This window comes from Thalassophryne amazonica, chromosome 5 (genome assembly GCF_902500255.1).
Source record: "Thalassophryne amazonica chromosome 5, fThaAma1.1, whole genome shotgun sequence".
NCBI classification, from domain to species: Eukaryota; Metazoa; Chordata; class Actinopteri; order Batrachoidiformes; family Batrachoididae; genus Thalassophryne; species Thalassophryne amazonica.
In genome coordinates, this window is record NC_047107.1 from 17743499 (window position 1) to 17757761 (window position 14263).

Here is a 14263-nt window from a genome sequence, read left to right on the forward strand (position 1 = left end):
TGCGCTCAAACACCATGATCTCAGTTTTACCATCATTCAGGTAAAGGAAGTTTCGGGACAGCCACTGCTTTACATCACGAATACAATTAAATAATGATGACAAAGCATCACTCCCATTAGTCCTCACAGGCAGAAAGATTTGCAGATCATCTGCATAACAATGAAAGGACAAGTTGTGCTGGGTTATAATTGACCCCAATGGCAGAATGTACAAAGAAAATAGAATCGGCCCAAGGACAGATCCCTGCGGCACTCCACAGCACAGAGGAGCAGTTGATGAGGAAAGGTCCCCAATCATGACAGAAAAGCTCCTTTCAGCCAAATATGATCTAAACCACTCAAGTGCAGTACCATGAATGCCAATAAAATGTTCCAACCGGGAAACAAGTACTGTGTGATCCACAGTATCAAAGGCTGCTGTGAGGTCCAACAGAACCAGCACAGCAGGATTCCCTGCATCCACCGACAGAGTAATATCATTATGAACTTTTAAAAGTGCTGACTCAGTGCTGTGTCGAGATCTAAACCCAGACTGGAATTTTTCAAGGATGAGATTGTCTTCTAAAAATGATTGTAACTGTAAAAAGACAACCTTTTCTAAAACCTTAGATAGAAATGGCAGATGAGACACAGGTCAAAAATTGGATAAAACTGATGAGTCCAGGTGAGGTTTTTTAAGAAGAGGTCGAACCACAGCATGTTTAAAAGCAGCTGGAACAGACCCTGATCTAAGACAAGCATTGATAAAAGTTAGGAGACCCGCCCCAACAGTATTAAAAACCTCCTTCAGCACCTTAGCTGGAACAACATCAAAAGGACAACTTGTAGATTTTATGTGTTTTACATCAGCGAGAGATGCAAAAGAAATGGGCTCAAACTGTTCGAGCACAGCAGAATGTGCACGAGGAGCAGACAACTCGACATTACAGCTCTGATCAGCGTTCTGTCTGACTGATGAAACCTTATCAATAAAAAACTGAAGAAACTCCTCACAGGTTGTGGTTGTAGCATCTATCAAAGCAGCGCATCGGTGCAACAGAGTCCAAAATTACTGTGCATGTAGAGTGGAAAGAAGAGAGGATGTTATCTGGGAGTAATGGAGAAACCAGTCCATTCATGGCATAAAACTGAGAGTCCATGAAGGCAGCAGCAAAGTCCCCCGCTGTCGAGGAAGTGACCAAATGGCGGCGAGAGACAGGAACAAGTGGCTTACTAGCAGATGGAGGAGCAATAAATTCAAAAATAACAGGAAAGTGATCTGAAATAGCAATGTCTGATATGTCCTTAAGTGAAACTGAGAGCCCAAAAGAAATAACCAGGTCCAAGGTGTGTCCAAGATTATGTGTTGGTCCATCCACAACTTGTGTTAGACCAAAAGAGTTCAGGAGGCTTTTAAAATCATCAGCCAGCTGATTAGAAGGACAATAGATATGAATATTAAAATCACCACAGACCAAAAATTTGTCATATTTTGGGATAAAATCTGCCAGAAACAGAAAACTCCTGAATAAAATCCTTATTAAATTTTGGTGGACGATAAACAACAGCACAGAGCACAGGACAGTCGAACTCCATCACAAACAACTGAAGTTCAAAAGTGGAGTAGACATTAGAAGATAAAAATCGGCATTTAAAACTGTCTTTAAAAACCATGGCCACAGCACCGCCTCGACCTGATGCTCGCGGGGAGCGAAAAACGAGCAGCCGGAGGGGAGGAGCTCAGAAAAGGCGCTATTTTCACCTGGTTTCAACCAGGTCTCCGTTAACAGGAGAAAGTCCAGATCACGACTGGAGAAAAAGTCATTCAAAATGAAAGTCTTACTTGTGAGTGACCTTGTGTTGATGAGCGCCACACGGACTGAGCGCATGTCAGTCTGCTGGGAGACACGACCGAGCGGGCGCAGGTTCTCCTGCACGCAGCCACGACTGCAGCACCTCACAGGACGGCGACGCGGAAGTGGAGACCCGGCACCCCGGACAACCGGCCGGAGCCACCGATAGCGAAAAGTCAGGGAACGCCGCACGTCGTAGCCGTCATATGGTGTGAAGAATCCGGCTATGAATTGTCATGGAGCATGTTTGCAGGAAACAGTCAGGCACACTCTGAGCCGAACACGGACTCCTCCTCTCTTCCCACGTCCTCTGCGATGCAGACGCCGAGGCAACACGCCAAGCGGCCGGTGTAGAAAGTCTGGTACGGACGCTAAGACAGGCGGCGGGGTCAGCCGCGTCCCTGGCCGTCTGCCCGAGCCAGGAACAGCAAAATTCTCCAGCGAAGCCCGAACGCTGATAAGAGTCTGGTGATCATACACCAGGAGCGGTGACACATTCCATGCAACAAAGTGTAAAAACAATAAAAACGACACTAAAAGAAGTGAGTGCCGACGGCAGGCCACATACAACGGCGCCATCTTGCTGCAGACGAGTGACAGATCACCTTCTTCCAGCGACTTAGCGTGACTTGGCCTGGGCCGTGGTCTGAGGTAGTGTTCATTTCAGCCCCATTCAGTTTAATTCAGTTCAATGTAATGACATAGCACCAAATCACAACATACAGTAAGTCACCCAAACGTACTTCACATCTGCTGTTTTGTTTAGGTGTGAAAGCGCCCCGAGTCTTCCTCAGATACTGTTTGTTTGACATAAGGTCTTCCAAGGGTACCCAAGGATCCTCTGAACAGACCACTACCAAAGATATCCAGTCATCACCTTGGGTCACTGGTTATCGTCCATGTCTCACAACCATACAGTAAAACAGGAAGCACCAGGACACTAAAAACTTGGAAATCCATGATCCTGCAAAGGTACTGGTACTCTAAACACCGCTGTCCAGAAACCTCAGGACTCCCTAAAGTCTTCCCAGGTGTCTCTCAATCTCAAAGGCTGAGGACACAGAGATGTGAACTTCACTGCTGAGATAAGTGAATATCTCTACAGGTTTGACACTTTCTCTGCATTCAGATACACTTCTAATGGCTGAATCCAGGAAGCCATTGAAAACCTCCAGGAAGTCATTGAAAACCTGGAGCTTAGTCTTGATCCTGGCAGATCATAAACCCAGATATTCTGGCAGTAAGATTCCTAACTCAACTCATCAAATGCCCCAATCAGTGCTGTTGCCTCACAGCAAGAAGGTCATGGAATTCCCACCTGTGGCTTTTCTGTGTGGAGTTTGCATGTTCTCCCCTCTGGGTGCTCCGGCTTCCTCCCACATCCAAAAACATGCAGATTAGCTGAATTGGACACTTTAAAAATTCTCCATAGGTGTGGGTGTGGATGTGTTTATATGTGGCCCTCCGACAGAATTGGCGTCCTGTCCAGGGTGACGTGTTAAACACTTATTTTACCAGCTGTAGCTACCCAACATCCAGTCCATGAAAGCTCTGAAGAATGTGGGTGCCAGAACACATCCCTTCCAAAAGACTGTGCTCAATGAGAAAAAGTGTTTAAACCAAAGAGGAAAAATTATTTAAAGGGGTAAAAAACAAATGCACAGGGGGCCCACAGCTGCACAGGGGTACCACAGCCGCACAGGGGGCCCACAGTCGCACAGAGGGCCCACAGTAACACAGGGGTCCCACAGTCACATAGGGGTCCCAGAGCTGCACAGGGATATCACAGCCACACAGGGGCACCACAGCCACACAGGGGTACCACGGCTGCACAGGGGTACCACAGCCACACAGGGTTCCACCAGGTGCACAGGGGTACCACAGCCACGCAGGGGTACCACGGGGTACCACAGCCGCACAGGGGTCCCACAGGCACACAGGTGTACCACAGCTACACAGGGTTCCCAGAGGGGTACCACAGCCACACAGGGGGCCCACAGGGGTACCACAGCTGCACAGGGGTCCTACAGGTGCACAGGGGGCCCACAGCTACACAGGGGTACCACAGCCGCACAAGGGTCCCACAGGCAAACAGGTGTACCACGGCTACACAGGGTTCCCAGAGGGGTACCACAGCCACAAAGGGGGCCCACAGGGGTCCCACAGGCACACAGTGGTCCCACAGGTGCACAGAGAGCCCAGGGCCTCACAGGGAGCCCAGGGCCTCATAGGGAGCCTGTTGCTGCACAGGGAGCCCAAGAGGGATGTACAGAGGACACATAGCAAGCACCTCAAGTTGAGTACTCCTGGCGCTATGTGAAAGGACAAATGCAGTGTTACAACCAATACACTTCACCACCAGGATGCAAGGAGCAACCACAGGAAATGCAGACCAGCCTCCCCATGATGAGGTGCACCCAAACACCCAAGACAACATCAGGCCTGTGAGCACACAGAACCCCAGTGCTACGAAGAGGGGTACTTGTTAAGCCTGATTTATGCTTCTACAACTCTGTAACTCCATGGCCACGCAATGACGTTGACTTGGGCATGTTGGTAAGTGTTGTCATGCAATTTACTGCTGGAAAAAGGAGGGGTCGTGACGTGGAGAACAAGGCAGGGGCTTTCTTTCCGCCTGCACTGCCACTGTTCCTGGTCGTCTTATTTAGGTTTAGGATTTAGATCTCAGAAGATCTTGAAAGGAGAGCGGCTGCTTTCTTTGCATTCTGTGGCCACTCATTGGTTTGTCAAATTTGTAGCCTTCTCTGCCTCACCCCAACATGCCCTCAACTCCATCATACTCCCAGTTATGATGTTTCCTAAGCAGGACAGTAACGCTGTCTGGTTAGTCATCTGATGAAGTGACTGACAGTCTGAGAGGAGGTGAAGCTCTTCACAGTGATTTGAGGTAGCGATTAAAGAAAATAAAAAGCCTGACATGATCCAACATATGAAACGTATATACATGTTAGCTGAACATCACCCCCAAGCAAATTCCATTGTATGTATGCTGTGTGTTTATGTCGCATATGAGTGTGTGTGAGTCAAAGCATGGCCCTCCAAATGCACAGGCCTGGACTGGTAAACAGGTGCTGCTGGAGCAGCTGAGGATGAGGACACGGGGCGTTTCCACCGAGCCTGATCAAAGACCGGCTGCCTCAGTCATCCAGGAAACCTGATTTATGTCACAGTGTCAGACAGCTTTATGGCTGCGTGCAACAGCGGCACACAAAGTAAAGGTACACAGATTCCTCTGAAGCCACACCTGCAATGATGTGTACTTATTGACATTGGGGCGTATCCACACTGACATGAAGGGCAGCTTTTTTAACTACAGAGCCGGAGCTCTGTTGTTCTCTCTCTTCGGCATTATGTTTCTAATGTTATGCAGCTCCACAAATACACTGTGTCAGTTCCTCGTGCATGTTTCTGTTGATAATTTATGAAATCAAAAATTATGCTTTGATTGTGGTCTGTAAATGCAATTAGGTTAATTTGTGAAAAAACCAAGAAAGAAATCAAATTCCTGCATTGTCCACTGACATCAACTGAATCTCATTTGACCTGTCTGTAAAGTCGCGGCCCCACTGAATAATAAGCCATGAATAATCAGCCACGCATGGGTGTGTCAGCGATTATTTGAAGAATAATCCACGTTTTAAGATGTCACGTATCCGCTACTAAGGCGCCTCTATGTGCCTTTCTGAAACCGCGCATGTGGCAGGTATCAGCATCTAATGCGCCACGACTGACCTGTCATTCGAGCCTCGTCCGGCCTCGAGTGGCTTGTGTCGCCACATATGAGCCCCATCAAGCTACATATGATCCATGTAGCTCCATGTAGACGCTCCAGTACAGTTCGGCGGGTGTGCGCTAGGCATGTGAATCTCATCACTGACACCGATTCGATATGCATCTTGATACACAACCAGCGAAACAATACATTTTACGATACATGACGATACATGGCATTACCAATGATACGATGTGATATGATTCACCCCTGTTCCCGATTCGATGCGATTTGATATGTATTTGACGACGATTCAATTCCTCACAATGCGATAGGATGCAATTTTGTGCGGTACGATGCGATTCAACATGATGCAAAGAAATTATACCAAAAATTTAACTAGAAAATACGAACCTGCAATTCAGTATGGTGCCATGGTATTCTTCTTCTAATAGAGGCAGTGGATTTGTTTTACTCCTTATAAGCAGCAAATTTACCAGATGCAGCATTAAGGAACAGGAATCGGTTCCCTCATATGTGGAACCTGTTTGATCACATTGTCAGAACTTAAAAAGTAAAACAATGTCACTGTCAATGAGTGACTTAAAGCGAGTCACTCACTGAAAGAGTACCGCCTTGACAACAGTAATCTGAGATACTTTCTTGCCAGTTTTGCCGAGTGGCACAGCGGCAGCCACGGAATTCTTTCCAAACAACCTTCGTCTTGTCAAGTTTCCCATCTTTAAAAAAACAAAAGCCAAAATGTCTACAAACGCCTGATTTAAATGTTTTAGGTGTGTCAAAAACATCTTCCAACTGCTTGCTGCTGTTCTCCCGGGTCTCCATTTTGAAATAGAGTTGTTGCGGTAGAAATGTGCTTTCAGGCTTCCGCCAGTGATGATGCATTCAATGTGCCTCGGAATAAAAAATCGATGCAAGCATGCATCGACTGATGCATTGCGATTTCAGACGACAGTTGAATCGATGCACACTGAATGAATCGATACACTCACATCGCGCGCATTTGTATCTAGATACCGATTCGTATCAATTAATCCCCACATCCCTAGTGTGCGCCGTGTGTCAGGTTGCTGTTCACCTGTGTTCCAGAGTCATTAAATACATCAGACCAGAAAGAACCGAATCACAGGTTCCTGGATCACCACCTCTGCGCTTCGTCTCGCTGGCTTTATTTCTTGTTGACACCGTAATCCCACTTTTAATTTTGTGTGTTGTCCATTTACGTCTGCAAAATCACTCTTTTGTGTGCGCTGCCATTCTGCATACCTGGACAGCCGTCTTTGCGCTCCTTCTCACTGGCTTCCTTTCCATTCACGGCTCGCTGGCTTTATTTCTTCTGGAGCTTTAAACACAGAGTCATTTTCAGACCCTGATCCCACTTCTAACTTTGTGTTCGTCCCTTTATGTCTGCAAAATCACTCTTTTGTCAGCTGGCATTCTGCCTAAATGCTCGTTTTGAGCACACGTTGTTCCATTAGTGCGCACACACAGCGGAGCTCCTGATCCATTAACAGGATATTAAATCTATCATAGACATACTTTTACAGTTGATTATATAGAATGAATGAACATGTAACTATTTTACCAAGCTATTAAAATAAAAACATTACGAGTAATTAACTTTTATTAGCTGCTTCAAATCGGAGCAGGAGAGATGGAGGAAAAAAGCAGGTGGAATTGTGTGTGCAAGTGGGCTGAGCCGCTCCAAAAATAGCCTCTTCCGGTCCTCGTAGCTGGTAGGCGCTCGGATAATGGGATTTACAGCCTCATCCTCACCATAAACAGGCCTCTATAATCCTTGTTAGTCCTCGTAGTAACTAGTACTCAAATTGCCCCACGCTGTTGTTGCTAAATTTTGAACATCTTGAAATTAGCGCCATGCTCAGAGATGAGCCTTGTTAACTAAAGATACTGTCTCTAAGAGCCTCTCAGAGCCACTATTCTCCCATGATAGTTGAATGAATCCTCTCATAGCAAAAAAAAAAAAAAAAAAAACCCAAACAAATAAACAACAACAACAACAACAAAAACATGCTGCTTTGCTTATTTGGTGGGACCAGGGTTTAAGGCTATGTTCTAAGATGCCATTTTAGGGCCAGACTGAGTTGTTTTTTTTTTTTTTGTTTTTTTTTTACTTTGAAAATAAAGTCATAATATTATGAGAATAAAGTCAAAATATTACGAGACTAAAGTTGTAATATTACAGTTGTGCTCAAAAGTTTACATACCCTGGCAGATTTTTATTTATTCATGTATTTTTTGGGGGGACATTTTTCAGAGAATATTAACAATAACACAAAAACTTTTTTTTACTCATGGTTAGTGGTTGGGTGAAGCCATTTATTGTCAACAGTGTTTACTCTTTTCAAATCATAATGACAACAGAAACTACCCAAATGACCCTGATCAAAAGTTTACATACCCCTGTTCTTAATACTGTGTATTGCCCCCTTTAACATCAATGACGGCTTGGAGTCTTTTGTGGTCGTTGTGGACGAGGCTCTCTGATGGTAAAGCTGCCACTGAATATGTTTAGGAATTTATTTACATTAATTATGAAGAAATACCAACAATATGGCACTCTATGGTAAATCTGCATGGAGTAGACAGTTCTCAACAACTGAGTGACTGTGCAAGAAGTAGAAGAGTGAGGAAAGCCACCAAGACACCCAGACAACCCATAAGAATAGAAGTTACAGGCTTACCTGTCTGTGATTGGAGATTTTGTATCACCAGTTATCCATCTTCATGTTGAGGTGGTATAGAGGATTTTCTTAAAAAGAAGACCTGAAAGTTTAGCTACAAATTGCTAGAAGGTACATCTGAGATGCAAGCCTGGATTTGATCTGTTCTGGTGAAAGAAAATCCTTCTCTGCTCTACTCCACTATGAAGCTAAGAGTAGTGATGCAAAATGCATCACTACATCAAAAATTCCTCTCTCTTCTCCTTCTTGCACAGTCACTCAGTTTTTAGAACTGTCTACTCCATGCAGATTTACCATAAAGTGCCATATTGTTTGTATTTCTTTGTAATTAATATAAATAAAGTCCAAGACATATTCAGTGGCAGCTTTACCATCAGAGAGCCTCGTCCACAACAACCACAAAAGACTCCAAGCTGTCACTGATATTAAAGGGGGCAATACACAGTATTAAGAAAAGGAGTATGTAAACTTTTGATCAGGGTCATTTGGGTAGTTTGTGTTGTCATTATGATTTCAAAAGCGTAAATACAGTTGTTTGACAATAAATGGCTTCAACCCAACCACTAACCATAACTGAAACAAAGTTTTTTGTGTTATCATTCATATTCTCTGAAAAATGGCCAAAAAAACAAAAAAACAAAAAAAAACAAAAACAAAAACTAAACTTCTGCCAGGGTATGTAAACGTTTGAGCACAACTGTACAAGAATAAAGTCATATTTTTATGAAAAAATGTCATAATTTACAAAAATAAAGCTGTAATTTTATGAGGAAAAAAACTCATAATATTACAAGAAAAAAGTCAGAATATTATGAGAATAAAACTGTAATTTTATGAGAAAAAAACTCATAATATTACAAGAAAAAAGTCAGAATATTATGAGAATAAAGCTGTAATTTTATGAGAAAAAAGTCATGATATTATGAGAGTAAAGTCATAATATTACGAGAATAAAATTGTATTTATACAAGAAGCGATGACTGCCAGTGTCGTGTTAAAGTAGTTATCCCTGCCAGGAATTTTTTCCCCTGGGATACAACCCACCAACACCAATTCCAGCCATCTACTCTTCCACGAAAGAGGCAATTTCAGGAGCTACTAATCGCTGGAACTACAGACGAAGTCCGTGTGATTTCTCTTCTGGAATAGACACATTTTTTTGCATATTCTTTTCAAAGTTCTGATACTAATGATAATGTGGTGAACATGGGCCAAAAGATTATTTCCTTATTTGTAAAACCTATACTGAAGTACAACTTAAAGCGCTCCACAGATCTCATTTTGAGATGCAGTTTTTCTCTCATAAAATTATGTCTTTATTTTAATAAAATTCTCAGTTTATTCTCATAATATTGTGACTTTATTCTCATAATATCACAAGTTTTTTCTCATAAAATTACAATTTTATTCTCGTAATATTATGACTGTGTTTTCATAATATTACGACAGCAACAACAATAAAAAAAAAACCTCAATATGGCCCTAAAACGCCATTGTAATGTTCAGAATGTCAGTCTAAATGTTTAGCATATCCAGACTGATATTTGAAAGACTGAACAACAAAAATCCCCCATGACATCCAACTGTTGCTGTGCTGTTTTACTGTGCAATGACAATAAAGGTGATTTTGATTCTGACCTGATTTAACCCACATTTTAAAGAGTTTTGAAGTGTGATTCCAATCAAATTTCCACTAATCCATCTCAGTTTGGATGCTCAAATTTTCAAAAGTGTGTTTTCCATCACTGACAACAGTCAGTACTTTGCAGATGATGTCATGTCTCTCCACTCAGTGTTGCTCAAACTGTGGGGATGAATTACTACTGTATATGTTGTGTGCAGGCAATAGCATTTCAAGTGCTAACTTATCGCAGTGCTAATTTAACACTGAAATTTACAGTGTACAATGTATAACAATTTGCCCCAATTTATGTAAAAAGACAAAAAAAAAACAAAAAAAAAACAAACAAACAAAAAAAAAAAACAGATTTCACACGTTCACAGAGATCAGTTTTGGCCAATGGGTGTATATCATATTGTTGGGAGGAAGGAGTTTGCAGAGGTGGGATAAAGTCACTGTCAAGCCAATATCAAGTCATCAGTCTGCAAGTCCAAAGTCAAGTCTCAAGTTAGCTTGCAAACAATTGGTGGTCATTATGACTTGAGACTTGCTGATTCATGACTTGAGAATGACTTGATGGTGACTTCGTCCCACCACTGCGAGTTTGTTCTTTCAATCACGTTGTACCTAAAAATAAAGTCATAGTTTGCAGGAATAATTCACAAATGTATGGAACTTATATTTTAAAAGTTTGAATTTTTGTCCAAAGCACTCAGTCAATCCAAGTCAATGCTTTTTTGTAACGAGCATTAAGTAAGTTACAAACAGTCACATGGAACAGTGACTTTTCAAAATAAAACCATTTGCCGTGACAGTGGCACTGCTTTTTTGTTAATATGCTTTTATTGTGAAGTGCATTTAGGGTTCACTGTTTAGGACTCCTGTAAGCTGAGATGTTACTTAACTACCTGATAGAGACTTTGGCAAGACTAAATGACTTTTTGACCTTCTCCAACACTTAAAAAAAATCAATTGAGTGATGAACAACAAATCTGACAACTTTTATTCCACACAAAACCGTCAGAATGTAAACTGTAAAAAAAAAAAAAAACTAAATGACAGCTGCGTAGCAGTCCCTGCCCATCTTCCCTGTCAGGATGCTATTCTGTTTCCCTCTATATGCAAATTTAATGTGATTAGATCATCATGTAATACCACAACTTTTAGTGACATTTCAGAGAGGCAATAGCAACTTCTAGTGACATTTTTTAAGATTGGCGGCAACAGAGACAGACAGACCTGTTTTGTTCAGGCGGCACATTGACTTTGTTACTTAGTTCAGGAAAAAAAAAATATTATACAAATAATATTATAACTATAATATTATTTTTTAAAAAAGGTAAAAAGGCTAAATAATGGATCCTAGGCCTACTACTATCAAGATAGTAGAGCATACTTTTAAATTGATGAATGATTTATACAACTAGACAAACTCAAAAAGCCATTTCTTACACTTAGTATAAATAAGGGAGCAGTGACTCATCGTGTGCATCTGTAAGGATGTTGGCCTTAAAATGAGTAAAGAAAAATCTGATGTAGTGTTGGTGCACTGCTGTGATGAAGCAGCTGAAAAGGATGGCACCGTAGACCAAATCTACGGTGGATGCAACCCCTCTAAGATTTTGATAGTTTGTGCAGAGATCTGTTCCTTCACCACAAATCCTCTCAGCTAAGTCACCTACTGAGTCTGCCACTGAAATAGAAATGCACCGGGTTCCAGTACACATGTCCCCAGCATGTCCATGTTCACTCCACAGTAACAGAGTATATCACTGAAAGATTACTGAGTTTAACCCTGTTCAGATGAGATTAGTTTTATACAACCCCTGGCAAAAATTATGGAATCACCGGCCTCAGAGGATGTTCATTCAGTTGTTTAATTTTGTAGAAAAAAAGCAGATCACAGACATGACACAAAACTAAAGTCATTTCAAATGGCAACTTTCTGGCTTTAAGAAACACTATAAGAAATTAAGAAAAAAAAATTGTGGCAGTCAGTAACTGTTACTTTTTTAGACCAAGCAGAGGGAAAAAAATATGGACTCACTCAATTCTGAGGAATAAATTATGGAATCACCCTGTAAATTTTCATCCCCAAAACTAACACCTGCATCAAATCAGATCTGCTCGTTAGTCTGCATCTAAAAAGGAGTGATCACACCTTGGAGAGCTGTTGCACCAAGTGGACTGACATGAATCATGACTCCAACACGAGAGATAGGTAGACAGGTAAAGGCACTGGGGAGATGGCTGTCATTACATCATCAATAAATGCACAAGTTTACGTTGATATTTTGGACACTTTTCTTATCCCATCAATTAAAAGGATGTTTGGGGATGATGAAATCATTTTTCAAGATGATAATGCAGCTTGCCATAGAGCAAAAACTGTGAAAACATTGCTTGCAAAAAGACACATAGGGTCAATGTCGTGGCCTGCAAATAGTCTGGATCTTAATCCAATTGAAAATCTTTGGTGGAAGTTGAAGAAAATGGTCCATGACAAGGCTCCAACCTGCAAAGCTGATCTGGCAACAGCAATCAGAGAAAGTTGGAGCCAGATTGATGAAGAGTACTGTTTGTCACTCATTAAGTACATGCCTCAGAGACTGCAAGCTGTTATAAAAGCCAGAGGTGGTGCAACAAAATACTAGTGATGTGTTGGAGCGTTCTTTTGTTTTTCATGATTCCATAATTTTTTCCTCAGAATTGAGTGATTCCATATTTTTTTCCCTCTGCTTGGTCTAAAAAAGTAACCGTTACTGACTGCCACAATTTTTTTTTTCCTGATTTCTTATAGTGTTTCTTAAAGCCAGAAAGTTGCCATTTGAAATGACTTTAGTTTTGTGTCATGTCTGTGATCTGCTTTTTTTCTACAAAATTAAACAACTGAATGAACATCCTCCGAGGCCGGTGATTCCATAATTTTTGCCAGGGGTTGTATTATTGTGACAGAGCAACATGGGATAATAAGGCTCAATATAAATGACAGAAATGGGAGTGGCTAATGAACACAGTCCAGGTGCAGGTCTGCCACTACTCAAAAAAAAAAAAAAAAAGAAACAAAAGAAAGAAAGAAAAAGAGAAAGTCTAATAATTACCAGCCATATCCGCAAAGTGACTCAAAGCCCTCTCAAAGAGCTCCTAACTTAGCCTAAAATTTCCTGGCAAGGAATCTTAGCCTAAGAGCCTAAGAGTGAGCCAGCAGGTGTCTGAGAGCAAGTCTGAGCAAGGAGGGGACAGAAACTCCTATCTTTGTGAGGAGGCACGGTTGACCCCGTTGCTAGGTATGATGTAGGGCTGGAGCTATCGATTATTTTAGTAATCGAGTATTCTATCGATTATTCTGGCGATTAATCGAGTAATCGGATACAAAAATACTTTTGCGTTTTTAAACATCGATAGTCCAGGGCTCTCCTTAAGCAATGGCACAATGTCACTGCGCTGAAGTATTGGCATTTTGCTGAAATGGCGATGGGATGTGGCTTTCTGTTTCGTTTTCTCCAACTTGTAAAATGTAACCATTTTTAAGTTTTTTTTAATTTTTTTTATTTTATTAAGGTTGATGGACTGGGTCCCTGTGTGATTTTTTCCCCCCCCCCCTCTTTTTCTGCAATTCAGCAGATGCATTTCAGCTGGAAGTTGAACATGCAGCCTCGCAGTCAGTTTTTTTAAAATTATTTTATTTAAGTCACCGTGTTTGTGAAATGTTGTGTGTTGTCCAAAAAAGCAAAAAATTAAAAAGTCAAACAGTGTGAGTCATCAAAGAGTGGACTTCTGCTGTTTGTCAATGTAGCCGGGGCCAGAGCTGTGACTCGCCCGGTCTGAGAGCCCCTCACAGCATGCAGAGGGCCGCCGGCCACCGTCCCTCCCCACGTAGAGCAGACCGTGTGTTTTTTAAAACTAGACAAACACACTGCTTCGCTTTAAATGCACAGTAAGTCTATTTCAGATGATTGGCGTGGACCATCTATCTCTTAAAAGGCTTTATTTTACTCTGTGTCACGCTGAAAAGCGGTAGCTATCATTGCTAATTTCATTAGCTGTTATGCTTAGCCTTCTTCTGTTTTTTTTTCCTGTGGACGTTGCAGCGCCACACACAGGCCTGGCATATGTACTACAACGTTAAACGAAGTTTCGAGGCACAGAATTTGCCTCGAACATTTTTTGTAATCGAATTATTCGAGTTACTCAACTAATCGTTTCAGCCCTAGTATGATGCAGTCCTCTAATAGCTGTGATTGGTTGTAACAGAAAGGGGAAGAGAAATAAAAAACAAATGTTCTCCACCCTCCTACTCATGAATGGACAGTAAAATCAACCAATCAACCAATCATATAACCTGAACTAC

General features: G+C 41.9%; 1 long non-coding RNA gene across 1 annotated transcript; it reads right to left on the reverse strand.

Annotated features, from left to right (window-relative positions):
- Nucleotides 1-7258: 7258 nt before the first annotated feature.
- On the reverse strand, nt 7259-12686 carry LOC117509746. The gene is made up of 3 exons (XR_004560494.1): nt 12676-12686; nt 11826-11831; nt 7259-7503 (listed from the first exon to the last, which is right to left on the reverse strand). It is a non-coding gene; the product is annotated as an uncharacterized LOC117509746 (long non-coding RNA).
- Nucleotides 12687-14263: the final 1577 nt, after the last annotated feature.